General features: G+C 50.4%; 6 non-coding genes across 6 annotated transcripts; all 6 read left to right on the forward strand.

Annotated features, from left to right (window-relative positions):
* Positions 1 to 2,009: 2,009 nt before the first annotated feature.
* Positions 2,010 to 2,128, forward strand: LOC144591172 (5S ribosomal RNA). Its single transcript, XR_013546722.1, has one exon. It is a non-coding gene; the product is annotated as a 5S ribosomal RNA (ribosomal RNA).
* A 2,182-nt stretch (positions 2,129 to 4,310) lies between these two features.
* On the forward strand, positions 4,311 to 4,429 carry LOC144591173 (5S ribosomal RNA). The gene has a single exon (XR_013546723.1). It is a non-coding gene; the product is annotated as a 5S ribosomal RNA (ribosomal RNA).
* Positions 4,430 to 11,854: 7,425 nt separating this feature from the next.
* On the forward strand, positions 11,855 to 11,973 carry LOC144591174 (5S ribosomal RNA). Its single transcript, XR_013546724.1, has one exon. It is a non-coding gene; the product is annotated as a 5S ribosomal RNA (ribosomal RNA).
* A 2,182-nt stretch (positions 11,974 to 14,155) lies between these two features.
* On the forward strand, positions 14,156 to 14,274 carry LOC144591175 (5S ribosomal RNA). Its single transcript, XR_013546725.1, has one exon. It is a non-coding gene; the product is annotated as a 5S ribosomal RNA (ribosomal RNA).
* A 7,428-nt stretch (positions 14,275 to 21,702) lies between these two features.
* LOC144591168 (5S ribosomal RNA) lies at positions 21,703 to 21,821 on the forward strand. The gene has a single exon (XR_013546719.1). It is a non-coding gene; the product is annotated as a 5S ribosomal RNA (ribosomal RNA).
* A 5,674-nt stretch (positions 21,822 to 27,495) lies between these two features.
* Positions 27,496 to 27,614, forward strand: LOC144591169 (5S ribosomal RNA). Its single transcript, XR_013546720.1, has one exon. It is a non-coding gene; the product is annotated as a 5S ribosomal RNA (ribosomal RNA).
* Positions 27,615 to 27,913: the final 299 nt, after the last annotated feature.

Raw genomic sequence — 27,913 nt, forward strand, 5'->3', positions numbered from 1 at the left:
ACAGGAAAGCAGACTATTATCTGAATGGTGGCCGATTAGGAGAAGGGGAGATGCAACGAGACCTGGGTGTCGTGGTACACCAGTCATTGAAAGTAGGCATGCAGGTGCAGCAGGCAGTGAAGAAAGCGAATGGTATGTTGGCATTCATAGCGAGGGGATTTGAGTATAGGAGCAGGGAGGTTCTGCTGCAGTTGTACAGGGCATTGGTGAGACCACACCTGGAGTATTGCGTACAGTTTTGGTCTCCTAATCTGAGGAAAGACATTCTTGCCATAGAGGGAGTACAGAGAAGGTTCACCAGATTGATTCCTGGGATGGCAGGACTTTCATATGAAGAAAGACTGGATAGACTCGGCTTGTACTCGCTGGAATTTAGAAGATTGAGGGGGGATCTTATAGAAACTTACAAAATTCTTAAGGGGTTGGACAGGCTAGATGCAGGAAGATTGTTCCCGATGTTGGGGAAGTCCAGAACAAGGGGTCACAGTTTAAGGATAAGGGGGAAGTCTTTTAGGACCGAGATGAGAAAGTTTTTTTTCACACAGAGAGTGGTGAATCTGTGGAATTCTCTGCCACAGAAGGTAGTTGAGGCCAGTTCATTGGCTATATTTAAGAGGGAGTTAGATGTGGCCCTTGTGGCTAAAGGGATCAGGGGGTATGGAAAGAAGGCAGGTACGGGATACTGAGTTGGATGATCAGCCATGATCATATTGGATGGCGGTGCAGGCTCGAAGGGCCGAATGGCCTACTCCTGTACATATTTTTCTATGTTTCTATGACTCCGTACAGACAGCACCCATCATCGAGATGGAACCTGGGTCTCCAGTGCTGCAAGAGCTGTAAGGCAACAACTCTGCCGCTGTGCCACCGTGCCGCCACTCTAGATTTTTGAAAGATGAGTGTTGCAGTAGTGAAGGAAAAAGGAATGAGCTGGGGAATAGACAATAGACAATAGGTGCAGGAGGAGGCCATTCGGCCCTTCCAGCCAGCACCGCCATTCAATGTGATCATGGCTGATCATTCTCAATCAGTACCCCGTTCCTGCCTTCTCCCCATACCCCCTGAGTCCGCTATCCTAAAGAGCTCTATCTAGCTCTCTCTTGAATGCATTCAGAGAATTGGCCTCCACTGCCTTCTGAGGCGGAGAATTCCACAGATTCACAACTCCACAGATTCTAAATGGCCTACCCCTTATTCTTAAACTGTGGCCCCTTGTTCTGGACTACCCCAACACTGGGAACATATTTCCTGCCTCTAACGTGTCCAACCCCTTAATAATCTTATACGTTTCAAAACAGTGGCGCAGCTGTAGAATTGCTGTCTTACAGCGCCAGAGACCCTCATCAAGTTCTGACTACGGGTGATGTCTGTACAGAGTTTGCACATTCTCTCCCTGTGACCACGTGGGTTTCCTCCCACATTCCTAAAACATACAGGTTTTTGAGTTAATTGGCTTCTGTAAATTGGCTCTAGTGTAGGATGTGAAACTGGAGAAAACTGCCCAACGCATCACCGGTTCCTCACTCCCCTCCATTGAGTCTATCCAGAGTAGGCGATGTCTGCGAAGGGCGCGCTACATCGTCAAGGACAGCTCTCACCCCAACCACAGATTGTTTACCCTCCTCCCATCTGGGAGGCGCTACAGGTCTCTCCGTTCCCGGACCTGCAGGTTCAGGAACAGCTTAGTTCCTGCGGTCGTTACCTTACTTAACTCTGCGCTTCGGTGATTGTTGCCATCCCCCCTCCCCCCCCCCTCGGGCACTCCTCCCATCAGTGACTGATCTCGCTCACCGGAATTTCCACTACCGCAACTGAATGACTGGATATATTATATGTTTTACTATTCCATCGCATGCACTCTGGTTAAGATGCTAACTGCATTTCGTTGTCTCTGTACTTGTACACTGCACAATGACAATAAAGTTTGTGTTGTATATTGTATTGTGGTGTAAACTGGTGTGCAGGCAGTGTAGATGCAGGTTAAGTGTGGGCACAAGCTGCTACTATGTGCCTACGGCCATACTAGCCTGAATACGCCCGATCCCGTCTGATCTCGGAAGCTAAGCAGGCTCGGGCCTGGTCAGTACTTGGATGGGAGACCGCCTGGGAATACCGGGTGTCGTAGGCTTTTCTTGCCACCGACCGGCAAGCTCCTCCTCTCACATACACTGCCAAACATTTAAATACTCCTTCACTCACTCCTTTTTTCCTTTACTGTGGTAACACACATCTTTCACAAATCCATACCCATCCCTCATCAACATGCATCTTCACAAAGGCTCACATACACACGCATAATCAACTTCACATATCATGAAACAAAACACAAAGTTCTGGCGGAACTCACTGGCGCAGGCAGCATCTGAGGAGGGAATGGCTTTTCCTCACCTCTGGGAGCACTATCGGTCCAATCCTTGCCTCTGGTGCTGTCTATGTGGAGTTTGCACGTTCCCCCTGTGACAACACAGTTTTTACCTGGATGCTCAGATTTTCTCCCACATCCCGAAGACAAGCTGGTTGCTAGCTCAGTTGGCTGTTGTACATTACAACTGATGTCGTTTGGTTGTTGTTGTTGCTTTATTATTTACACCGGTGAGACCCAGTTTAGGCTCGGCAACTGTTTTGCCGAACACTTTAGATTCTGGAGTAGTTCCTGAGGATTGGAGGGTAGCTAATGTAACCCCACTTTTCAAAAAGGGAGGGAGGGAGAAAACGGGGAATTACAGACCAGTTAGTCTAACATCGTAGTGGGGAAAATGCTAGAGTCAGTTATTAAAGATGGGATAGATAGCAGCACATTTGGAAAGTGGTGAAATCATTGGACAAAGTCAGCATGGATTAAGAAAGGCAAATCATGTCTGACGAATCTTATAGAATTTTTCGAGGATGTAACTAGTAGAGTGGATAAGGGAGAACCAGTCGATGTGTTACATCTGGACTTCCAGAAGGCCTTCGACAAGGTCCTCACAAGTACTGACCAGGCCTGAGCCTGTTTAGCTTCCGAGATCAGACGGGATCGGGTGTGTTCAGGCTAGTATGGCCGTAGGGACAGAGTGGCTGCTTGTGCCCACACTTAACCTGCATGTACACACCGCCCAGCTGCACGCACGCACGCACACACACACGCCCACAACTCTTCTGCCGTCATTCTTTACTTTCAGCCACTCACCTTACACACCTCCCCTGTCTGCCCCTTAAACTCTAGAGGGGACACAATAGACAATAGACAATAGGTGCAGGAGGAGGCCATTCGGCCCTTCCAGCCAGCACCGCCATTCAATGTGATCATGGCTGATCATTCTCAATCACTACCCCGTTCCTGCCTTCTCCCCATACCCCATGACTCCGCTATCCTTAAGAGCTCTATCCAGCTCTCTCTTGAATGCATTCAGAGAATTGGCCTCCACTGCCTTCTGAGGCAGAGAATTCCACAGATTCACAACTCTCTGACTGAAAAAGTTTTTCCTCATCTCAGTTCTAAATGGCCTACCCCTTATTCTTAAACTGTGGCCCCTTGTTCTGGACTCCCCCAACATTGGGAACATGTTTCCTACCTCTAACGTGTCCAACCCCTTAATAATCTTATACGTTTAGACACAGTGGCGCAGCTGTAGAATTGCTGTCTTACAGCGCCAGAGACCCTCATCAAGTCCTGACTATGGGTGATGTGTGTACAGAGTTTGCACATTCTCTCCCTGTGACCACGTGGGTTTCCTCCCACATTCCTAAAACATACAGGTTTTTGAGTTAATTGGCTTCTGTAAATTGGCTCTAGTGTAGGATGTGAAACTGGAGAAAACTGCCCAACGCATCACCGGTTCCTCACTCCCCTCCATTGAGTCTATCCAGAGTAGGCGATGTCTGCGAAGGGCGCGCTACATCATCAAGGACAGCTCTCACCCCAACCACAGATTGTTTACCCTCCTCCCATCTGGGAGGCGCTACAGGGCTCTCCGTTCCCGGACCTGCAGGTTCAGGAACAGCTTAGTTCCTGCGGTCGTTACCTTACTTAACTCTGCGCTTCGGTGATTGTTGCCATCCCCCCTCCCCCCCCCTCGGGCACTCCTCCCATCAGTGACTGATCTCGCTCACCGGAATTTCCACTACTGCTACTGAATGACTGTATATATTATATGTTTTACTATTCCATCGCATGCACTCTGGTTAAGATGCTAACTGCATTTCGTTGTCTCTGTACTTGTACACTGCACAATGACAATAAAGTTTGTGTTGTATATTGTATTGTGGTGTAAACTGGTGTGCAGGCAGTGTAGATGCAGGTTAAGTGTGGGCACAAGCTGCTACTCTGTGCCTACGGCCATACTAGCCTGAATACGCCCGATCCCGTCTGATCTCGGAAGCTAAGCAGGCTCGGGCCTGGTCAGTACTTGGATGGGAGACCGCCTGGGAATACCGGGTGTCGTAGGCTTTTCTTGCCACCGACCGGCAAGCTCCTCCTCTCACATACACTGCCAGACATTTAAATACTCCTTCACTCACTCCTTTTTTCCTTCACTGTGGTAACACACATCTTTCACAAATCTATACCCATCCCTCATCAACATGCATCTTCACAAAGGCTCACACACACACACACACGCACGCATAATCAACTTCACATATCATGAAACAAAACACAAAGTTCTGGCGGAACTCACTGGCGCAGGCAGCATCTGAGGAGGGAATGGCTTTCCTCACCTCTGGGAGCACTATCGATCCAATCCTTGCCTCTGGTGCTGTCCATGTGGAGTTTGCACGTTCTCCCTGTGACCACACAGTTTTTACCCGGATGCTCAGATTTTCTCCCACATCCCGAAGACAAGCTGGTTGCTAGCTCAGTTGGCTGTTGTACATTACAACTTATGTAGTTTGGTTGTTGTTGTTGTTGCTTTATTATTTACACCGGTGAGACCCAGTTTAGGCTCGGCAACTGTTTTGCCGAACACTTTAGATTCTGGAGTAGTGCCTGAGGATTGGAGGGTAGCTAATGTAACCCCACTTTTCAAAAAGGGAGGGAGAGAGAAAACGGGGAATTACAGACCAGTTAGTCTAACATCGGTAGTGGGGAAAATGCTAGAGTCAGTTATTAAAGATGGGATAGATAGCAGCACATTTGGAAAGTGGTGAAATCATTGGACAAAGTCAGCATGGATTTATGAAAGGTAAATCATGTCTGACGAATCTTATAGAATTTTTCGAGGATGTAACTAGTAGAGTGGATAAGGGAGAACCAGTGGATGTGTTATATCTGGACTTCCAGAAGGCTTTCGACAAGGTCCCACATAAGAGATTAGTATGCAAACTTAAAGCACACGGTATTGTGGGTTCAGTATTGATGTGGATAGAGAACTGGCTGGCAGACAAGAAGCAAAGAGTAGAAATAAACGGGTCCTTTTCAGAATGGCAGGCAGTGACTAGTGGGGTACCGCAAGGCTCTGTGCTGGGAACCCAGCTATTTACAATATATATTAATGATTTGGACGAGGGAATTGAATGCAACATCTCCAAGTTTGCGGATGACACGAAGCTGGGGGGCAGTGTTAGCTGTGAGGAGGATGCTAGGAGGCTGCAACGTGACTTGGTTAGGTGAGTGGGCAAAGGCATGGCAGATGCAGTATAATGTGGATAAATGTGAGGTTATCCACTTTGGTGGCAAGAACAGGAAAGCAGAGTATTACCTGAATGGTGGCCGATTAGGAGAAGGGGAGATGCAACGAGACCTGGGTGTCGTGGTACACCAGTCATTGAAAGTAGGCATGCAGGTGCAGCAGGCAGTGAAGAAAGCGAATGGTATGTTGGCATTCATAGCGAGGGGATTTGAGTATAGGAGCAGGGAGGTTCTGCTGCAGTTGTACAAGGCATTGGTGAGACCACACCTGGAGTATTGCGTACAGTTTTGGTCTCCTAATCTGAGGAAAGACATTCTTGCCGTAGAGGGAGTACAGAGAAGGATCACCAGATTGATTCCTGGGATGGCAGGACTTTCATATGAAGAAAGACTGGATAGACTCGGCTTGTACTCGCTGGAATTTAGAAGATTGAGGGGGGATCTTATAGAAACTTACAAAATTCTTAAGGGGTTGGACAGGCTAGATGCAGGAAGATTGTTCCCGATGTTGGGGAAGTCCAGAACAAGGGGTCACAGTTTAAGGATAAGGGGGAAGTCTTTTAGGACCGAGATGAGAAAGTTTTTTTTCACACAGAGAGTGGTGAATCTGTGGAATTCTCTGCCACAGAAGGTAGTTGAGGCCAGTTCATTGGCTATATTTAAGAGGGAGTTAGATGTGGCCCTTGTGGCTAAAGGGATCAGGGGGTATGGAGAGAAGGCAGGTACGGGATACTGAGTTGGATGATCAGCCATGATCATATTGGATGGCGGTGCAGGCTCGAAGGGCCGAATGGCCTACTCCTGTACATATTTTTCTATGTTTCTATGACTCCGTACAGACAGCACCCATCGTCGAGATGGAACCTGGGTCTCCAGTGCTGCAAGAGCTGTAAGGCAACAACTCTGCCGCTGTGCCACCGTGCCGCCACTCTAGATTTTTGAAAGATGAGTGTTGCAGTAGTAAAGGAAAAAGGAATGAGCTGGGGAATAGACAATAGACAATAGGTGCAGGAGGAGGCCATTCGGCCCTTCCAGCCAGCACCGCCATTCAATGTGATCATGGCTGATCATTCTCAATCAGTACCCCGTTCCTGCCTTCTCCCCGTACCCCCTGCCTCCGCTATCCTTAAGAGCTCTATCTAACTCTCTCTTGAATGCATTCAGAGAATTGGCCTCCACTGCCTTCTGAGGCAGAGAATTCCACAGATTCACAACTCTCTGACTGAAAAAGTTTTTCCTCATCTCTGTTCTAAATGGCCTACCCCTTATTCTTAAACTGTGGCCCCTTGTTCTGGACTCCCCCAACATTGGGAACATGTTTCCTGCCTCTAACGTGTCCAACCCCTTAATAATCTTATACGTTTAGACACAGTGGCGCAGCTGTAGAATTGCTGTCTTACAGCGCCAGAGACCCTCATCAAGTCCTGACTTTGGGTGATGTGTGTACAGAGTTTGCACATTCTCTCCCTGTGACCACGTGGGTTTCCTCCCACATTCCTAAAACATACAGGTTTTTGAGTTAATTGGCTTCTGTAAATTGGCTCTAGTGTAGGATGTGAAACTGGAGAAAACTGCCCAACGCATCACCGGTTCCTCACTCCCCTCCATTGAGTCTATCCAGAGTAGGCGATGTCTGCGAAGGGCGCGCTACATCGTCAAGGACAGCTCTCACCCCAACCACAGATTGTTTACCCTCCTCCCATCTGGGAGGCGCTACAGGTCTCTCCGTTCCCGGACCTGCAGGTTCAGGAACAGCTTAGTTCCTGCGGTCGTTACCTTACTTAACTCTGCGCTTCGGTGATTGTTGCCATCCCCCCTCCCCCCCCCCCCCCCCTCGGGCACTCCTCCCATCAGTGACTGATCTCGCTCACCGGTATTTCCACTACTGCTACTGAATGACTGGACACAAAGTTCTGGAGGAACTCACTGGCGCAGGCAGCATCTGAGGAGGGAATGGCTTTTCCTCACCTCTGGGAGCACTATCGGTCCAATCCTTGCCTCTGGTGCTGTCTATGTGGAGTTTGCACGTTCCCCCTGTGACAACAGTTTTTACCTGGATGCTCAGATTTTCTCCCACATCCCGAAGACAAGCTGGTTGCTAGCTCAGTTGGCTGTTGTACATTACAACTGATGTCGTTTGGTTGTTGTTGTTGCTTTATTATTTACACCGGTGAGACCCAGTTTAGGCTCGGCAACTGTTTTGCCGAACACTTTAGATTCTGGAGTAGTTCCTGAGGATTGGAGGGTAGCTAATGTAACCCCACTTTTCAAAAAGGGAGGGAGGGAAAAAACGGGGAATTACAGACCAGTTAGTCTAACATCGGTAGTGGGGAAAATGCTAGAGTCAGTTATTAAAGATGGGATAGATAGCAGCACATTTGGAAAGTGGTTAAATCATTGGACAAAGTCAGCATGGATTTATGAAAGGCAAATCATGTCTGACGAATCTTATAGAATTTTTCGAGGATATAACTAGTAGAGTGGATAAGGGAGAACCAGTCGATGTGTTATATCTGGACTTCCAGAAGGCCTTCGACAAGGTCCTCACAAGTACTGACCAGGCCTGAGCCTGTTTAGCTTCCGAGATCAGACGGGATTGGGTGTGTTCAGGCTAATATGGCCGTAGGGACAGAGTGGCTGCTTGTGCCCACACTTAACCTGCATGTACACACCGCCCAGCTGCACGCACGCGCGCACACACACACACGCCCACAACTCTTCTGCCGTCATTCTTTTTACTTTCAGCCACTCACCTTACACACCTCCCCTGTCTGCCCCTTAAACTCTAGAGGGGACACAATAGACAATAGACAATAGGTGCAGGAGGAGGCCATTCGGCCCTTCCAGCCAGCACCGCCATTCAATGTGATCATGGCTGATCATTCTCAATCACTACCCCGTCCCTGCCTTCTCCCCATACCCCATGACTCCGGTATCCTTAAGAGCTTTATCCAGCTCTCTCTTGAATGCATTCAGAGAATTGGCCTCCACTGCCTTCTGGGGCAGAGAATTCCACAGATTCACAACTCTCTGACTGAAAAAGTTTTTCCTCATCTCAGTTCTAAATGGCCTACCCCTTATTCTTAAACTGTGGCCCCTTGTTCTGGACTCCCCCAACATTGGGAACATGTTTCTTGCCTCTAACGTGTCCAACCCCTTAATAATCTTATACGTTTAGACACAGTGGCGCAGCTGTAGAATTGCTGTCTTACAGCGCCAAAGACCCTCATCAAGTCCTGACTATGGGTGATGTGTGTACAGAGTTTGCACATTCTCTCCCTGTGACCACGTGGGTTTCCTCCCACATTCCTAAAACATACAGGTTTTTGAGTTAATTGGCTTCTGTAAATTGGCTCTAGTGTAGGATGTGAAACTGGAGAAAACTGCCCAACGCATCACTGGTTCCTCACTCCCCTCCATTGAGTCTATCCAGAGTAGGCGATGTCTGCGAAGGGCGCGCTACATCGTCAAGGACAGCTCTCACCCCAACCACAGATTGTTTACCCTCCTCTGTCTCTCCGTTCCCGGACCTGCAGGTTCAGGAACAGCTTAGTTCCTGCGGTCGTTACCTTACTTAACTCTGCGCTTCGGTGATTGTTGCCATCCCCCCCCCCCTGTTGTACTTCGTGGTCCGGTACCTGTTGTACCTTTAGTGACTCTGGACGGACCACAAGTACACGTGTATAAAAGGTTACAATGCTGGAGCTCAACTCCAGGCTGTTTATTCCGTGGTCATCTGGATCCAGAGTGACCGCCTAATCACACCCATCACTTATATACACAGCCATACAAAGTAGTTCTTGGATACACAAAGTAGTCCCAGCAATATCACAACATCCCCCTTGTCTTATATATTACAACATCCCCCTTGTCTTATATAAAATTGTTTTCTTTACCATTCGAGGGCTAAAATATATTTAACAAACAAAAGCAAAACACCATTGCTTTTTGCAAACAAAACCAATAACACAACTAAACACAATTGCTTTTTTTCGCCATCATGGTGGTCACTCCTCTGCGGAATTTCACTCATCTCCGTGTGGTCACTCACTCCGTGTGGTCACTCACTCCGTGTGGTCACTCCACAGATATATACATTTATACAAAAACATCAAATATAATACATTAAGCTTTCATTACACAGATCACGACACAGGTCATTAAACACAAAATATTCATTTTGTTCCATATCTTCCCCTCAAGAAGACGTGCTGTGTAGATCAAACGTAGTGTAGGCTCTAGATGCTCCACCACCATGATTTGCCTGCCATTGCTGGGCTGCCATTGCTGGGCTGCCACTGCTGGGCTGCCACTGCTGAAATCGCGGTGCGCTGGCCCCGCCCACAAGTGCTCCCCGGCAGCTGCCGTTCAACTTTTCGAACGCGCTGCCGCTGGCCCCGCCCACAGGTGCTCCCTGGCCCCGCCCACAGGTGCTCCCGGCAGCTGCCGCTCAAATTCGAACGCGTTGCCGCTGCCTCGGGCCCAGGGCCGTCCCGACTCTACGGTCGATGCGCCTGGGTAAGCATGTAGTGCCTCGGCCTTACCGGCCGCTGCACCTCCGCGGGTGGTCGGTCCCCCGTAGGTGTCGATCTCCTCCGGGGCTCCCCCGGTCGCCGCACACCTCCGTGGGTGTCGGTCTTCCCCTGTCACCGCACATCTCCGTGTGTCGGGTCTCCCCCGCGAAGCAGTCGCAGGCTTCTAATCTCGGGCCTACACAGGTGCTGGGGCGCGACGTGGGCCTACACGCACCTCCCCCAGCAGCTTACAGCGTCACGTCGGCAACTCTGCGCCAATGACTACTGAGCAGGTAACTATACCAACTCACACTGGCCCTGTCGGGATGCACTCCAAACGTCCCGTACCGAGCTGGAAACTTTTCTTTTGTTTTGTTTCCCTTCAGGGCTTTTTTTTTTCTTTTTCTTTTTTTTCTTCTTTTTAACCTTTTCTGCTCGGGCATGCTTCATTCCCTCCCTAGGCGAAACACCAAGCCGCTGCCACCATGTTGTTCTTCGTGGTCCGGTACCTGTTGTACCTTTCTTGTGACTCTGGACGGACCACGAGTGCACATGTTTAAAATGTTATCATGGTGCAGCTTGTACTCCAGGCTGTTTCTTCCAAGGCCGCCTGGATCCAGAGTGACCGCCTAATCACACCCATCACTTATATACACAGCCATACAAAGTAGTTCTTGGATACACAAAGTAGTCCCAGCAATATAACATAACAAAACTTTATTGTCACTCGGCACAACACCGAACGAAATTTCAGCAGTCACAGCAAAAAAAGAAAAGAACACAGGACACACGACCCCAACACAAACATCCATCACAGTGACTCCAAACACCCCCTCACTGTGATGGAGGCAATAAAACTTCCCCTCTCCTCCCCCCACACCCACGGACAGGCAGCTCGACCCCTACCGAGGCAACCGACACGCACAGCCCCCGCAAGGGGATGGAAGGCCCCTCGGCCGAGCCGCCCCGGGCACCGAAACGTCCCGCGGCCGCACCGGGCGATGTTAAGTCCAGCGGCCGAGCCGCACCGGGCACCGAAACGTCCCGCGGCCGAGCCGCACCGGGCACTGAAACGTCCCGCAGCCGAGCCGCGCCGGCGATGTTAAGTCCCGCGGCCGAGCCGCACAGGGCACTGAAACGTCCCGTGGCCGAGCCGCGCCGGCGATGTTAAGTCCAGCGGCCGAGCCGCGCCGGGCGATGGAAGGCCCCGCGGGCGAGCTGCGCCCTGGGGAAGAGACCTAATAAAAGAAAGGTTTCCCCCGCCCCACCCCCCCCCCCCAACACACCGACCCCCCCCCCACACATACACAGCCAAAAACAGAAACAAAAACCATCCCAACACCGACACAAACAAAAAAAAAAGAAAAAAAGACAAACAGACTGCCAGAGAGCCGCAGCCGTTAGGCGCAGCCAACTCCTCCTCACAACATCCCCCTTGTCTTATATATTACAACACCCCACCCCCCCCCTCCCCCCCTCGGGCACTCCTCCCATCAGTGACTGATCTCGCTCACCGGAATTTCCACTACCGCTACTGAATGACTGTATATATTATATGTTTTACTATTCCATCGCATGCACTCTGGTTAAGATGCTAACTGCATTTCGTTGTCTCTGTACTTGTACACTGCACAATGACAATAAAGTTTGTGTTGTATATTGTATTGTGGTGTAAACTGGTGTGCAGGCAGTGTAGATGCAGGTTAAGTATGGGCACAAGCTGCTACTCTGTGCCTACGGCCATACTAGCCTGAATACGCCCGATCCCGTCTGATCTCGGAAGCTAAGCAGGCTCGGGCCTGGTCAGTACTTGGATGGGAGACCGCCTGGGAATACCGGGTGTCGTAGGCTTTTCTTGCCACCGACCGGCAAGCTCCTCCTCTCACATACACTGCCAGACATTTAAATACTCCTTCACTCACTCCTTTTTTCCTTCACTGTGGTAACACACATCTTTCACAAATCTATACCCATCCCTCATCAACATGCATCTTCACAAAGGCTCACACACACACGCATAATCAACTTCACATATCATGAAACAAAACACAAAGTTCTGGAGGAACTCACTGGCGCAGGCAGCATCTGAGGAGGGAATGGCTTTTCCTCACCTCTGGGAGCACTATCGATCCAATCCTTGCCTCTGGTGCTGTCCATGTGGAGTTTGCACGTTCTCCCTGTGACCACACAGTTTTTACCCGGATGCTCACATTTTCTCCCACATCCCGAAGACAAGCTGGTTGCTAGCTCAGTTGGCTGTTGTACATTACAACTTATGTAGTTTGGTTGTTGTTGTTGCTTTATTATTTACACCGGTGAGACCCAGTTTAGGCTCGGCAACTGTTTTGCCGAACACTTTAGATTCTGGAGTAGTTCCTGAGGATTGGAGGGTAGCTAATGTAACCCCACTTTTCAAAAAGGGACGGAGGGAGAAAACGGGGAATTACAGACCAGTTAGTCTAACATCGTAGTGGGGAAAATGCTAGAGTCAGTTATTAAAGATGGGATAGATAGCAGCACATTTGGAAAGTGGTGAAATCATTGGACAAAGTCAGCATGGATTAAGAAAGGCAAATCATGTCTGACGAATCTTATAGAATTTTTCGAGGATGTAACTAGTAGAGTGGATAAGGGAGAACCAGTCGATGTGTTACATCTGGACTTCCAGAAGGCCTTCGACAAGGTCCTCACAAGTACTGACCAGGCCTGAGCCTGTTTAGCTTCCGAGATCAGACGGGATCGGGTGTGTTCAGGCTAGTATGGCCGTAGGGACAGAGTGGCTGCTTGTGCCCACACTTAACCTGCATGTACACACCGCCCAGCTGCACGCACGCGCGCACACACACACGCCCACAACTCTTCTGCCGTCATTCTTTACTTTCAGCCACTCACCTTACACACCTCCCCTGTCTGCCCCTTAAACTCTAGAGGGGACACAATAGACAATAGACAATAGGTGCAGGAGGAGGCCATTCGGCCCTTCCAGCCAGCACCGCCATTCAATGTGATCATGGCTGATCATTCTCAATCACTACCCCGTTCCTGCCTTCTCCCCATACCCCATGACTCCGCTATCCTTAAGAGCTCTATCCAGCTCTCTCTTGAATGCATTCAGAGAATTGGCCTCCACTGCCTTCTGAGGCAGAGAATTCCACAGATTCACAACTCTCTGACTGAAAAAGTTTTTCCTCATCTCAGTTCTAAATGGCCTACCCCTTATTCTTAAACTGTGGCCCCTTGTTCTGGACTCCCCCAACATTGGGAACATGTTTCCTACCTCTAACGTGTCCAACCCCTTAATAATCTTATACGTTTAGACACAGTGGCGCAGCTGTAGAATTGCTGTCTTACAGCGCCAGAGACCCTCATCAAGTCCTGACTATGGGTGATGTGTGTACAGAGTTTGCACATTCTCTCCCTGTGACCACGTGGGTTTCCTCCCACATTCCTAAAACATACAGGTTTTTGAGTTAATTGGCTTCTGTAAATTGGCTCTAGTGTAGGATGTGAAACTGGAGAAAACTGCCCAACGCATCACCGGTTCCTCACTCCCCTCCATTGAGTCTATCCAGAGTAGGCGATGTCTGCGAAGGGCGCGCTACATCATCAAGGACAGCTCTCACCCCAACCACAGATTGTTTACCCTCCTCCCATCTGGGAGGCGCTACAGGGCTCTCCGTTCCCGGACCTGCAGGTTCAGGAACAGCTTAGTTCCTGCGGTCGTTACCTTACTTAACTCTGCGCTTCGGTGATTGTTGCCATCCCCCCTCCCCCCCCCTCGGGCACTCCTCCCATCAGTGACTGATCTCGCTCACCGGAATTTCCACTACTGCTACTGAATGACTGTATATATTATATGTTTTACTATTCCATCGCATGCACTCTGGTTAAGATGCTAACTGCATTTCGTTGTCTCTGTACTTGTACACTGCACAATGACAATAAAGTTTGTGTTGTATATTGTATTGTGGTGTAAACTGGTGTGCAGGCAGTGTAGATGCAGGTTAAGTGTGGGCACAAGCTGCTACTCTGTGCCTACGGCCATACTAGCCTGAATACGCCCGATCCCGTCTGATCTCGGAAGCTAAGCAGGCTCGGGCCTGGTCAGTACTTGGATGGGAGACCGCCTGGGAATACCGGGTGTCGTAGGCTTTTCTTGCCACCGACCGGCAAGCTCCTCCTCTCACATACACTGCCAGACATTTAAATACTCCTTCACTCACTCCTTTTTTCCTTCACTGTGGTAACACACATCTTTCACAAATCTATACCCATCCCTCATCAACATGCATCTTCACAAAGGCTCACACACACACACACACGCACGCATAATCAACTTCACATATCATGAAACAAAACACAAAGTTCTGGCGGAACTCACTGGCGCAGGCAGCATCTGAGGAGGGAATGGCTTTCCTCACCTCTGGGAGCACTATCGATCCAATCCTTGCCTCTGGTGCTGTCCATGTGGAGTTTGCACGTTCTCCCTGTGACCACACAGTTTTTACCCGGATGCTCAGATTTTCTCCCACATCCCGAAGACAAGCTGGTTGCTAGCTCAGTTGGCTGTTGTACATTACAACTTATGTAGTTTGGTTGTTGTTGTTGTTGCTTTATTATTTACACCGGTGAGACCCAGTTTAGGCTCGGCAACTGTTTTGCCGAACACTTTAGATTCTGGAGTAGTGCCTGAGGATTGGAGGGTAGCTAATGTAACCCCACTTTTCAAAAAGGGAGGGAGAGAGAAAACGGGGAATTACAGACCAGTTAGTCTAACATCGGTAGTGGGGAAAATGCTAGAGTCAGTTATTAAAGATGGGATAGATAGCAGCACATTTGGAAAGTGGTGAAATCATTGGACAAAGTCAGCATGGATTTATGAAAGGTAAATCATGTCTGACGAATCTTATAGAATTTTTCGAGGATGTAACTAGTAGAGTGGATAAGGGAGAACCAGTGGATGTGTTATATCTGGACTTCCAGAAGGCTTTCGACAAGGTCCCACATAAGAGATTAGTATGCAAACTTAAAGCACACGGTATTGTGGGTTCAGTATTGATGTGGATAGAGAACTGGCTGGCAGACAAGAAGCAAAGAGTAGAAATAAACGGGTCCTTTTCAGAATGGCAGGCAGTGACTAGTGGGGTACCGCAAGGCTCAGTGCTGGGAACCCAGCTATTTACAATATATATTAATGATTTGGACGAGGGAATTGAATGCAACATCTCCAAGTTTGCGGATGACACGAAGCTGGGGGGCAGTGTTAGCTGTGAGGAGGATGCTAGGAGGCTGCAACGTGACTTGGTTAGGTGAGTGGGCAAAGGCATGGCAGATGCAGTATAATGTGGATAAATGTGAGGTTATCCACTTTGGTGGCAAGAACAGGAAAGCAGAGTATTACCTGAATGGTGGCCGATTAGGAGAAGGGGAGATGCAACGAGACCTGGGTGTCGTGGTACACCAGTCATTGAAAGTAGGCATGCAGGTGCAGCAGGCAGTGAAGAAAGCGAATGGTATGTTGGCATTCATAGCGAGGGGATTTGAGTATAGGAGCAGGGAGGTTCTGCTGCAGTTGTACAAGGCATTGGTGAGACCACACCTGGAGTATTGCGTACAGTTTTGGTCTCCTAATCTGAGGAAAGACATTCTTGCCGTAGAGGGAGTACAGAGAAGGATCACCAGATTGATTCCTGGGATGGCAGGACTTTCATATGAAGAAAGACTGGATAGACTCGGCTTGTACTCGCTGGAATTTAGAAGATTGAGGGGGGATCTTATAGAAACTTACAAAATTCTTAAGGGGTTGGACAGGCTAGATGCAGGAAGATTGTTCCCGATGTTGGGGAAGTCCAGAACAAGGGGTCACAGTTTAAGGATAAGGGGGAAGTCTTTTAGGACCGAGATGAGAAAGTTTTTTTTCACACAGAGAGTGGTGAATCTGTGGAATTCTCTGCCACAGAAGGTAGTTGAGGCCAGTTCATTGGCTATATTTAAGAGGGAGTTAGATGTGGCCCTTGTGGCTAAAGGGATCAGGGGGTATGGAGAGAAGGCAGGTACGGGATACTGAGTTGGATGATCAGCCATGATCATATTGGATGGCGGTGCAGGCTCGAAGGGCCGAATGGCCTACTCCTGTACATATTTTTCTATGTTTCTATGACTCCGTACAGACAGCACCCATCGTCGAGATGGAACCTGGGTCTCCAGTGCTGCAAGAGCTGTAAGGCAACAACTCTGCCGCTGTGCCACCGTGCCGCCACTCTAGATTTTTGAAAGATGAGTGTTGCAGTAGTAAAGGAAAAAGGAATGAGCTGGGGAATAGACAATAGACAATAGGTGCAGGAGGAGGCCATTCGGCCCTTCCAGCCAGCACCGCCATTCAATGTGATCATGGCTGATCATTCTCAATCAGTACCCCGTTCCTGCCTTCTCCCCGTACCCCCTGCCTCCGCTATCCTTAAGAGCTCTATCTAACTCTCTCTTGAATGCATTCAGAGAATTGGCCTCCACTGCCTTCTGAGGCAGAGAATTCCACAGATTCACAACTCTCTGACTGAAAAAGTTTTTCCTCATCTCTGTTCTAAATGGCCTACCCCTTATTCTTAAACTGTGGCCCCTTGTTCTGGACTCCCCCAACATTGGGAACATGTTTCCTGCCTCTAACGTGTCCAACCCCTTAATAATCTTATACGTTTAGACACAGTGGCGCAGCTGTAGAATTGCTGTCTTACAGCGCCAGAGACCCTCATCAAGTCCTGACTTTGGGTGATGTGTGTACAGAGTTTGCACATTCTCTCCCTGTGACCACGTGGGTTTCCTCCCACATTCCTAAAACATACAGGTTTTTGAGTTAATTGGCTTCTGTAAATTGGCTCTAGTGTAGGATGTGAAACTGGAGAAAACTGCCCAACGCATCACCGGTTCCTCACTCCCCTCCATTGAGTCTATCCAGAGTAGGCGATGTCTGCGAAGGGCGCGCTACATCGTCAAGGACAGCTCTCACCCCAACCACAGATTGTTTACCCTCCTCCCATCTGGGAGGCGCTACAGGTCTCTCCGTTCCCGGACCTGCAGGTTCAGGAACAGCTTAGTTCCTGCGGTCGTTACCTTACTTAACTCTGCGCTTCGGTGATTGTTGCCATCCCCCCTCCCCCCCCCCCCCCCTCGGGCACTCCTCCCATCAGTGACTGATCTCGCTCACCGGTATTTCCACTACTGCTACTGAATGACTGGACACAAAGTTCTGGAGGAACTCACTGGCGCAGGCAGCATCTGAGGAGGGAATGGCTTTTCCTCACCTCTGGGAGCACTATCGGTCCAATCCTTGCCTCTGGTGCTGTCTATGTGGAGTTTGCACGTTCCCCCTGTGACAACAGTTTTTACCTGGATGCTCAGATTTTCTCCCACATCCCGAAGACAAGCTGGTTGCTAGCTCAGTTGGCTGTTGTACATTACAACTGATGTCGTTTGGTTGTTGTTGTTGCTTTATTATTTACACCGGTGAGACCCAGTTTAGGCTCGGCAACTGTTTTGCCGAACACTTTAGATTCTGGAGTAGTTCCTGAGGATTGGAGGGTAGCTAATGTAACCCCACTTTTCAAAAAGGGAGGGAGGGAAAAAACGGGGAATTACAGACCAGTTAGTCTAACATCGGTAGTGGGGAAAATGCTAGAGTCAGTTATTAAAGATGGGATAGATAGCAGCACATTTGGAAAGTGGTTAAATCATTGGACAAAGTCAGCATGGATTTATGAAAGGCAAATCATGTCTGACGAATCTTATAGAATTTTTCGAGGATATAACTAGTAGAGTGGATAAGGGAGAACCAGTCGATGTGTTATATCTGGACTTCCAGAAGGCCTTCGACAAGGTCCTCACAAGTACTGACCAGGCCTGAGCCTGTTTAGCTTCCGAGATCAGACGGGATTGGGTGTGTTCAGGCTAATATGGCCGTAGGGACAGAGTGGCTGCTTGTGCCCACACTTAACCTGCATGTACACACCGCCCAGCTGCACGCACGCGCGCACACACACACACGCCCACAACTCTTCTGCCGTCATTCTTTTTACTTTCAGCCACTCACCTTACACACCTCCCCTGTCTGCCCCTTAAACTCTAGAGGGGACACAATAGACAATAGACAATAGGTGCAGGAGGAGGCCATTCGGCCCTTCCAGCCAGCACCGCCATTCAATGTGATCATGGCTGATCATTCTCAATCACTACCCCGTCCCTGCCTTCTCCCCATACCCCATGACTCCGGTATCCTTAAGAGCTTTATCCAGCTCTCTCTTGAATGCATTCAGAGAATTGGCCTCCACTGCCTTCTGGGGCAGAGAATTCCACAGATTCACAACTCTCTGACTGAAAAAGTTTTTCCTCATCTCAGTTCTAAATGGCCTACCCCTTATTCTTAAACTGTGGCCCCTTGTTCTGGACTCCCCCAACATTGGGAACATGTTTCTTGCCTCTAACGTGTCCAACCCCTTAATAATCTTATACGTTTAGACACAGTGGCGCAGCTGTAGAATTGCTGTCTTACAGCGCCAAAGACCCTCATCAAGTCCTGACTATGGGTGATGTGTGTACAGAGTTTGCACATTCTCTCCCTGTGACCACGTGGGTTTCCTCCCACATTCCTAAAACATACAGGTTTTTGAGTTAATTGGCTTCTGTAAATTGGCTCTAGTGTAGGATGTGAAACTGGAGAAAACTGCCCAACGCATCACTGGTTCCTCACTCCCCTCCATTGAGTCTATCCAGAGTAGGCGATGTCTGCGAAGGGCGCGCTACATCGTCAAGGACAGCTCTCACCCCAACCACAGATTGTTTACCCTCCTCTGTCTCTCCGTTCCCGGACCTGCAGGTTCAGGAACAGCTTAGTTCCTGCGGTCGTTACCTTACTTAACTCTGCGCTTCGGTGATTGTTGCCATCCCCCCCCCCCTGTTGTACTTCGTGGTCCGGTACCTGTTGTACCTTTAGTGACTCTGGACGGACCACAAGTACACGTGTATAAAAGGTTACAATGCTGGAGCTCAACTCCAGGCTGTTTATTCCGTGGTCATCTGGATCCAGAGTGACCGCCTAATCACACCCATCACTTATATACACAGCCATACAAAGTAGTTCTTGGATACACAAAGTAGTCCCAGCAATATCACAACATCCCCCTTGTCTTATATATTACAACATCCCCCTTGTCTTATATAAAATTGTTTTCTTTACCATTCGAGGGCTAAAATATATTTAACAAACAAAAGCAAAACACCATTGCTTTTTGCAAACAAAACCAATAACACAACTAAACACAATTGCTTTTTTTCGCCATCATGGTGGTCACTCCTCTGCGGAATTTCACTCATCTCCGTGTGGTCACTCACTCCGTGTGGTCACTCACTCCGTGTGGTCACTCCACAGATATATACATTTATACAAAAACATCAAATATAATACATTAAGCTTTCATTACACAGATCACGACACAGGTCATTAAACACAAAATATTCATTTTGTTCCATATCTTCCCCTCAAGAAGACGTGCTGTGTAGATCAAACGTAGTGTAGGCTCTAGATGCTCCACCACCATGATTTGCCTGCCATTGCTGGGCTGCCATTGCTGGGCTGCCACTGCTGGGCTGCCACTGCTGAAATCGCGGTGCGCTGGCCCCGCCCACAAGTGCTCCCCGGCAGCTGCCGTTCAACTTTTCGAATGCGCTGCCGCTGGCCCCGCCCACAGGTGCTCCCTGGCCCCGCCCACAGGTGCTCCCGGCAGCTGCCGCTCAAATTCGAACGGGTTGCCGCTGCCTCGGGCCCAGGGCCGTCCCGACTCTACGGTCGATGCGCCTGGGTAAGCATGTAGTGCCTCGGCCTTACCGGCCGCTGCACCTCCGCGGGTGGTCGGTCCCCCGTAGGTGTCGATCTCCTCCGGGGCTCCCCCGGTCGCCGCACACCTCCGTGGGTGTCGGTCTTCCCCTGTCACCGCACATCTCCGTGTGTCGGGTCTCCCCCGCGAAGCAGTCGCAGGCTTCTAATCTCGGGCCTACACAGGTGCTGGGGCGCGACGTGGGCCTACACGCACCTCCCCCAGCAGCTTACAGCGTCACGTCGGCAACTCTGCGCCAATGACTACTGAGCAGGTAACTATACCAACTCACACTGGCCCTGTCGGGATGCACTCCAAACGTCCCGTACCGAGCTGGAAACTTTTCTTTTGTTTTGTTTCCCTTCAGGGCTTTTTTTTTTCTTTTTCTTTTTTTTCTTCTTTTTAACCTTTTCTGCTCGGGCATGCTTCATTCCCTCCCTAGGCGAAACACCAAGCCGCTGCCACCATGTTGTTCTTCGTGGTCCGGTACCTGTTGTACCTTTCTTGTGACTCTGGACGGACCACGAGTGCACATGTTTAAAATGTTATCATGGTGCAGCTTGTACTCCAGGCTGTTTCTTCCAAGGCCGCCTGGATCCAGAGTGACCGCCTAATCACACCCATCACTTATATACACAGCCATACAAAGTAGTTCTTGGATACACAAAGTAGTCCCAGCAATATAACATAACAAAACTTTATTGTCACTCGGCACAACACCGAACGAAATTTCAGCAGTCACAGCAAAAAAAGAAAAGAACACAGGACACACGACCCCAACACAAACATCCATCACAGTGACTCCAAACACCCCCTCACTGTGATGGAGGCAATAAAACTTCCCCTCTCCTCCCCCCACACCCACGGACAGGCAGCTCGACCCCTACCGAGGCAACCGACACGCACAGCCCCCGCAAGGGGATGGAAGGCCCCTCGGCCGAGCCGCCCCGGGCACCGAAACGTCCCGCGGCCGCACCGGGCGATGTTAAGTCCAGCGGCCGAGCCGCACCGGGCACCGAAACGTCCCGCGGCCGAGCCGCACCGGGCACTGAAACGTCCCGCAGCCGAGCCGCGCCGGCGATGTTAAGTCCCGCGGCCGAGCCGCACAGGGCACTGAAACGTCCCGTGGCCGAGCCGCGCCGGCGATGTTAAGTCCAGCGGCCGAGCCGCGCCGGGCGATGGAAGGCCCCGCGGGCGAGCTGCGCCCTGGGGAAGAGACCTAATAAAAGAAAGGTTTCCCCCGCCCCACCCCCCCCCCCCCAACACACCGACCCCCCCCCACACATACACAGCCAAAAACAGAAACAAAAACCATCCCAACACCGACACAAACAAAAAAAAAAGAAAAAAAGACAAACAGACTGCCAGAGAGCCGCAGCCGTTAGGCGCAGCCAACTCCTCCTCACAACATCCCCCTTGTCTTATATATTACAACACCCCACCCCCCCCCACCCACCCCCCCTCGGGCACTCCTCCCATCAGTGACTGATCTCGCTCACCGGAATTTCCACTACCGCTACTGAATGACTGTATATATTATATGTTTTACTATTCCATCGCATGCACTCTGGTTAAGATGCTAACTGCATTTCGTTGTCTCTGTACTTGTACACTGCACAATGACAATAAAGTTTGTGTTGTATATTGTATTGTGGTGTAAACTGGTGTGCAGGCAGTGTAGATGCAGGTTAAGTATGGGCACAAGCTGCTACTCTGTGCCTACGGCCATACTAGCCTGAATACGCCCGATCCCGTCTGATCTCGGAAGCTAAGCAGGCTCGGGCCTGGTCAGTACTTGGATGGGAGACCGCCTGGGAATACCGGGTGTCGTAGGCTTTTCTTGCCACCGACCGGCAAGATCCTCCTCTCACATACACTGCCAGACATTTAAATACTCCTTCACTCACTCCTTTTTTCCTTCACTGTGGTAACACACATCTTTCACAAATCTATACCCATCCCTCATCAACATGCATCTTCACAAAGGCTCACACACACACGCATAATCAACTTCACATATCATGAAACAAAACACAAAGTTCTGGAGGAACTCACTGGCGCAGGCAGCATCTGAGGAGGGAATGGCTTTTCCTCACCTCTGGGAGCACTATCGATCCAATCCTTGCCTCTGGTGCTGTCCATGTGGAGTTTGCACGTTCTCCCTGTGACCACACAGTTTTTACCCGGATGCTCACATTTTCTCCCACATCCCGAAGACAAGCTGGTTGCTAGCTCAGTTGGCTGTTGTACATTACAACTTATGTAGTTTGGTTGTTGTTGTTGCTTTATTATTTACACCGGTGAGACCCAGTTTAGGCTCGGCAACTGTTTTGCCGAACACTTTAGATTCTGGAGTAGTTCCTGAGGATTGGAGGGTAGCTAATGTAACCCCACTTTTCAAAAAGGGACGGAGGGAGAAAACGGGGAATTACAGACCAGTTAGTCTAACATCGTAGTGGGGAAAATGCTAGAGTCAGTTATTAAAGATGGGATAGATAGCAGCACATTTGGAAAGTGGTGAAATCATTGGACAAAGTCAGCATGGATTTATGAAAGGCAAATCATGTCTGACGAATCTTATAGAATTTTTCGAGGATGTAACTAGTAGAGTGGATAAGGGAGAACCAGTCGATGTGTTATATCTGGACTTCCATAAGGCCTTCGACAAGGTCCTCACAAGTACTGACCAGGCCTGAGCCCGTTTAGCTTCCGAGATCAGACGGGATCGGGTGTGTTCAGGCTAGTATGGCCGTAGGGACAGAGTGGCTGCTTGTGCCCACACTTAACCTGCATGTACACACCGCCCAGCTGCACGCACGCGCGCACACACACACACGCCCACAACTCTTCTGCCGTCATTCTTTACTTTCAGCCACTCACCTTACACACCTCCCCTGTCTGCCCCTTAAACTCTAGAGGGGACACAATAGACAATAGGTGCAGGAGGAGGCCATTCGGCCCTTCCAGCCAGCACCGCCATTCAATGTGATCATGGCTGATCATTCTCAATCAGTACCCCGTTCCTGCCTTCTCCCCGTACCTCCTGACCCCGCTATCCTTAAGAGCTCTATCTAACTCTTGAATGCATTCAGAGAATTGGCCTCCACTGCCTTCTGAGGCAGAGAATTCCACAGATTCACAACTCTCTGACTGAAAAAGTTTTTCCTCATCTCAGTTCTAAATGGCCTACCCCTTATTCTTAAACTGTGGCCCCTTGTTCTGGACTCCCCCAACATTGGGAACATGTTTCCTGCCTCTAACGTGTCCAACCCCTTAATAATCTTATACGTTTAGACACAGTGGCGCAGCTGTAGAATTGCTGTCTTCCAGCGCCAGAGACCCTCATCAAGTCCTGACTATGGGTGTTGTGTGTACAGAGTTTGCACATTCTCTCCCTGTGACCACGTGCGTTTCCTCCCACATTCCTAAAACATACAGGTTTTTGAGTTAATTGGCTTCTGTAAATTGGCTCTAGTGTAGGATGTGAAACTGGAGAAAACTGCCCAACGCATCACCGGTTCCTCACTCCCCTCCATTGAGTCTATCCAGAGTAGGCGATGTCTGCGAAGGGCGCGCTACATCGTCAAGGACAGCTCTCACCCCAACCACAGATTCTTTACCCTCCTCTGTCTCTCCGTTCCCGGACCTGCAGGTTCAGGAACAGCTTAGTTCCTGCGGTCGTTACCTTACTTAACTCTGCGCTTCGGTGATTGTTGCCATCCCCCCCCCCCTGTTGTACTTCGTGGTCCGGTACCTGTTGTACCTTTAGTGACTCTGGACGGACCACAAGTACACGTGTATAAAAGGTTACAATGCTGGAGCTCAACTCCAGGCTGTTTATTCCGTGGTCATCTGGATCCAGAGTGACCGCCTAATCACACCCATCACTTATATACACAGCCATACAAAGTAGTTCTTGGATACACAAAGTAGTCCCAGCAATATCACAACATCCCCCTTGTCTTATATATTACAACATCCCCCTTGTCTTATATAAAATTGTTTTCTTTACCATTCGAGGGCTAAAATACATTTAACAAACAAAACCAAAACACCATTGCTTTTTGCAAACAAAACCAATAACACAACTAAACACAATTAAACACAATTGCTTTTTTTCCGCCATCATGGTGGTCACTCCTCTGCGGAATTTCACTCATCTCCGTGTGGTCACTCACTCCGTGTGGTCACTCCACAGATATATACATTTATACAAAAACATCAAATATAATACATTAAGCTTTCATTACACAGATCACTACACAGGTCATTAAACACAAAATATTCATTTTGTTCCATATCTTCCCCTCAAGAAGACGTGCTGTGTAGATCAAACGTAGTGTAGGCTCTAGATGCTCCACCACCATGATTTGCCTGCCACTGCTGGCCTGTCACTGCTGGGCTCCCACTGCTGGGCTCCCACTGCTGGGCTCCCACTGCTGGGCTGCCACTGCTGGGCTGCCACTGCTGTAATCGCGGTGCGCTGGCCCCGCCCACAAGTGCTCCCCGGCAGCTGCCGTTCAACTTTTCGAACGCGCTGCCGCTGGCCCCGCCCACAGGTGCTCCCCGGCCCCGCCCACAGGTGCTCCCGGCAGCTGCCGCTCAAATTCGAACGCGTTGCCGCTGCCTCGGGCCCAGGGCCGTCCCGACTCTACGGTCGACGCGCCTGGGTAAGCATGTAGTGCCTCGGCCTTACCGGCCGCTGCACCTCCGCGGGTGGTCGGTCCCTCCAGTCGCCGACCCCCTCCGGTCGCCGCACACCTCCGTAGGTGTCAGTCTCCTCTGGGGCTCCCCCGGTTGCCGCACACCTCCGTGGGTGTCGGTCTTCCCCTGTCACCGCACATCTCCGTGTGTCGGGTCTCCCGGTCTCTCCCCCGCGAAGCAGTCGCAGGCTTCTATTCTCGGGCCTACACAGGTGCTGGGGCGCGACGTGGGCCTACACGCACCTCCCCCAGCAGCTTACAGCGTCACGTCGGCAACTCGGCGCCGACTACTGAGCAGGTAACTATACCAACTCACACTGGCCCTGTCGGGATGCACTCCAAACGTCCCGTACCGAGCTGGAAACTTTTCTTTTGTTTTGTTTCCCTTCAGGGCTTTTTTTTTTCTTTTTCTTTTTTTTCTTCTTTTTAACCTTTTCTGCTCGGGCATGCTTCATTCCCTCCCTAGGCGAAACACCAAGCCGCTGCCACCATGTTGTTCTTCGTGGTCCGGTACCTGTTGTACCTTTCTTGTGACTCTGGACGGACCACGAGTGCACATGTTTAAAATGTTATCATGGTGCAGCTTGTACTCCAGGCTGTTTCTTCCAAGGCCGCCTGGATCCAGAGTGACCGCCTAATCACACCCATCACTTATATACACAGCCATACAAAGTAGTTCTTGGATACACAAAGTAGTCCCAGCAATATAACATAACAAAACTTTATTGTCACTCGGCACAACACCGAACGAAATTTCAGCAGTCACAGCAAAAAAAGAAAAGAACACAGGACACACGACCCCAACACAAACATCCATCACAGTGACTCCAAACACCCCCTCACTGTGATGGAGGCAACAAAACTTCCCCTCTCCTCCCCCCGCACCCACGGACAGACAGCTCGACCCCTACCGAGGCAACCGACACGCACAGCCCCCGCAAGGGGATGGAAGGCCCCCCGGCTGAGCCGCCCCGGGCACCGAAACGTCCCGCGGCCGCACCGGGCGATGTTAAGTCCAGCGGCCGAGCCGCACCGGGCACTGAAACGTCCCGCAGCCGGGCCGTGCTGGCGATGTTAAGTCCCGCAGCCGAGCCGCGCCGGGCACTGAAACGTCCCGCAGCCGAGCCGCGCCGGGCACTGAAACGTCCCGCAGCCGAGCCGCGCCGGCGATGTTAAGTCCCGCAGCCGAGCCGCGCCGGCGATGTTAAGTCCCACAGCCGAGCCGCACCGGGCACTGAAACCTCCCGCGGCCGAGCCGCGCCGCGCCGGCGATGTTAAGTCCAGCGGCCGAGCCACGCCGGGCGATGGAAGGCCCCGCGGGCGAGCTGCGCCCCAGGGAAGAGACCTAATAAAAGAAAGGTTTCCCCCGCCCCACCCCCCCCCAACACACCCACCTCCCCCCCCACACATACACAGCCAAAAACAGAAACAAAAACCATCCCAACACCGACACAAACAAAAAAAAAGACAAACAGACTGCCAGAGAGCCGCAGCCGTTAGGCGCAGCCAACTGCTCCTCACAACATCCCCCTTGTCTTATATATTACAACACCCCCCCCCCCACCCACCCACCCCCCCTCAGGCTCTCCTCCCATCAGTGACTGATCTCGCTCACCGGAATTTCCACTACCGCTACTGAATGACTGTATATAATAATAATAATAATAATCCATTTATTTTATATAGCGCCTTATCGCATGCTCAAAGCGCTTTACAAAAACAATTAACATAGAAACAAACAGACAAACTATCCTGACGGAAAAGCGGCGAATACACAACGCCAGCGTCCTCTCACGTCAGGGTCCGGCAGTAGACATTAAAAAACACAAGACACACAGATATAATTTTTTACACAAAACAGCCATCACAGTGATTGCTCCAGGCATACCCTCACTGTGATGGAAGGCAAAGTCTTATCTCCTCCTCATTCTTCTCCCGTGGTGCCACGAGGTGATCGAGGCTCCCAACTTTTTGAAGCCCCCACCGGGCGATGGAAAGTCCCAGGGCCGAGCCGAGCCGAGCAGGCCGATGAAGGTCCTGAGCCCCCACCGGGCGATGGAAAGTCCCAGGGCCGAGCCGAGCAGGCCGATGAAAGTCCTGAGCCCCCACTGGGCGATGAAGGTCCTGAGCCCCCACCGGGCGATGGAAAGTGCTGCGGCCAGGCCACGCAGGGCGATGAAGGGCCTGCGAGCGAGTCGATCAAACCTCGCGCTTCGGGGCGGTCGAAGCTGCTACGGCTGGAGCTCCCGAAAGCCGGTCGCCAGCCAGGGACCTGCGAACTCCCGATGTTGCGGTCTGCAGGGCCCACGGCCGAAGCCTCCGAGATGGTAAGTCCAGGCCCTGCGACCGGAGTCTTTGAGGTCGATCCCAGCTGGAGGCCGCCGACTCCACGATGTTAGGCCGTAGCGCGAACGGAGATACGACACGGTAAAGGTCGCATCTCCGTTGAGGAGATTTGAAAAAAGGTTTCCCCCAACCCCCCCACCACCCCCCTACATACACAGAATTAAAAATAAAACAAAACGTACATTTAACAACGACAATGACAAAAAAAACCCCAGAGAGACTGCCGGTGAGCCGCAGCTGCAGAACACAGCCACGCCCCCTTTTTCATATAACATATATATTATATGTTTTACTATTCCATCGCATGCACTCTGGTTAAGATGCTAACTGCATTTCGTTGTCTCTGTACTTGTACACTGCACAATGACAATAAAGTTTGTGTTGTATATTGTATTGTGGTGTAAACTGGTGTGCAGGCAGTGTAGATGCAGGTTAAGTGTGGGCACAAGCTGCTACTCTGTGCCTACGGCCATACTAGCCTGAATACGCCCGATCCCGTCTGATCTCGGAAGCTAAGCAGGCTCGGGCCTGGTCAGTACTTGGATGGGAGACCGCCTGGGAATACCGGGTGTCGTAGGCTTTTTTTGCCACCGACCGGCAAGCTCCTCCTCTCACATACACTGCCAGACATTTAAATACTCCTTCACTCACTCCTTTTTTCCTTCACTGTGGTAACACACATCTTTCACAAATCTATACCCATCCCTCATCAACATGCATCTTCACAAAGGCTCACACACATGCACGCATAATCAACTTCACATATCATGAAACAAAACACAAAGTTCTGGCGGAACTCACTGGCGCAGGCAGCATCTGAGGAGGGAATGGCTTTTCCTCACCTCTGGGAGCACTATCGATCCAATCCTTGCCTCTGGT

The sequence above is a fragment of the Rhinoraja longicauda genome, unplaced genomic scaffold (genome assembly GCF_053455715.1).
Source record: "Rhinoraja longicauda isolate Sanriku21f unplaced genomic scaffold, sRhiLon1.1 Scf000633, whole genome shotgun sequence".
In the NCBI taxonomy this organism is placed as follows: Eukaryota; Metazoa; Chordata; class Chondrichthyes; order Rajiformes; family Arhynchobatidae; genus Rhinoraja; species Rhinoraja longicauda.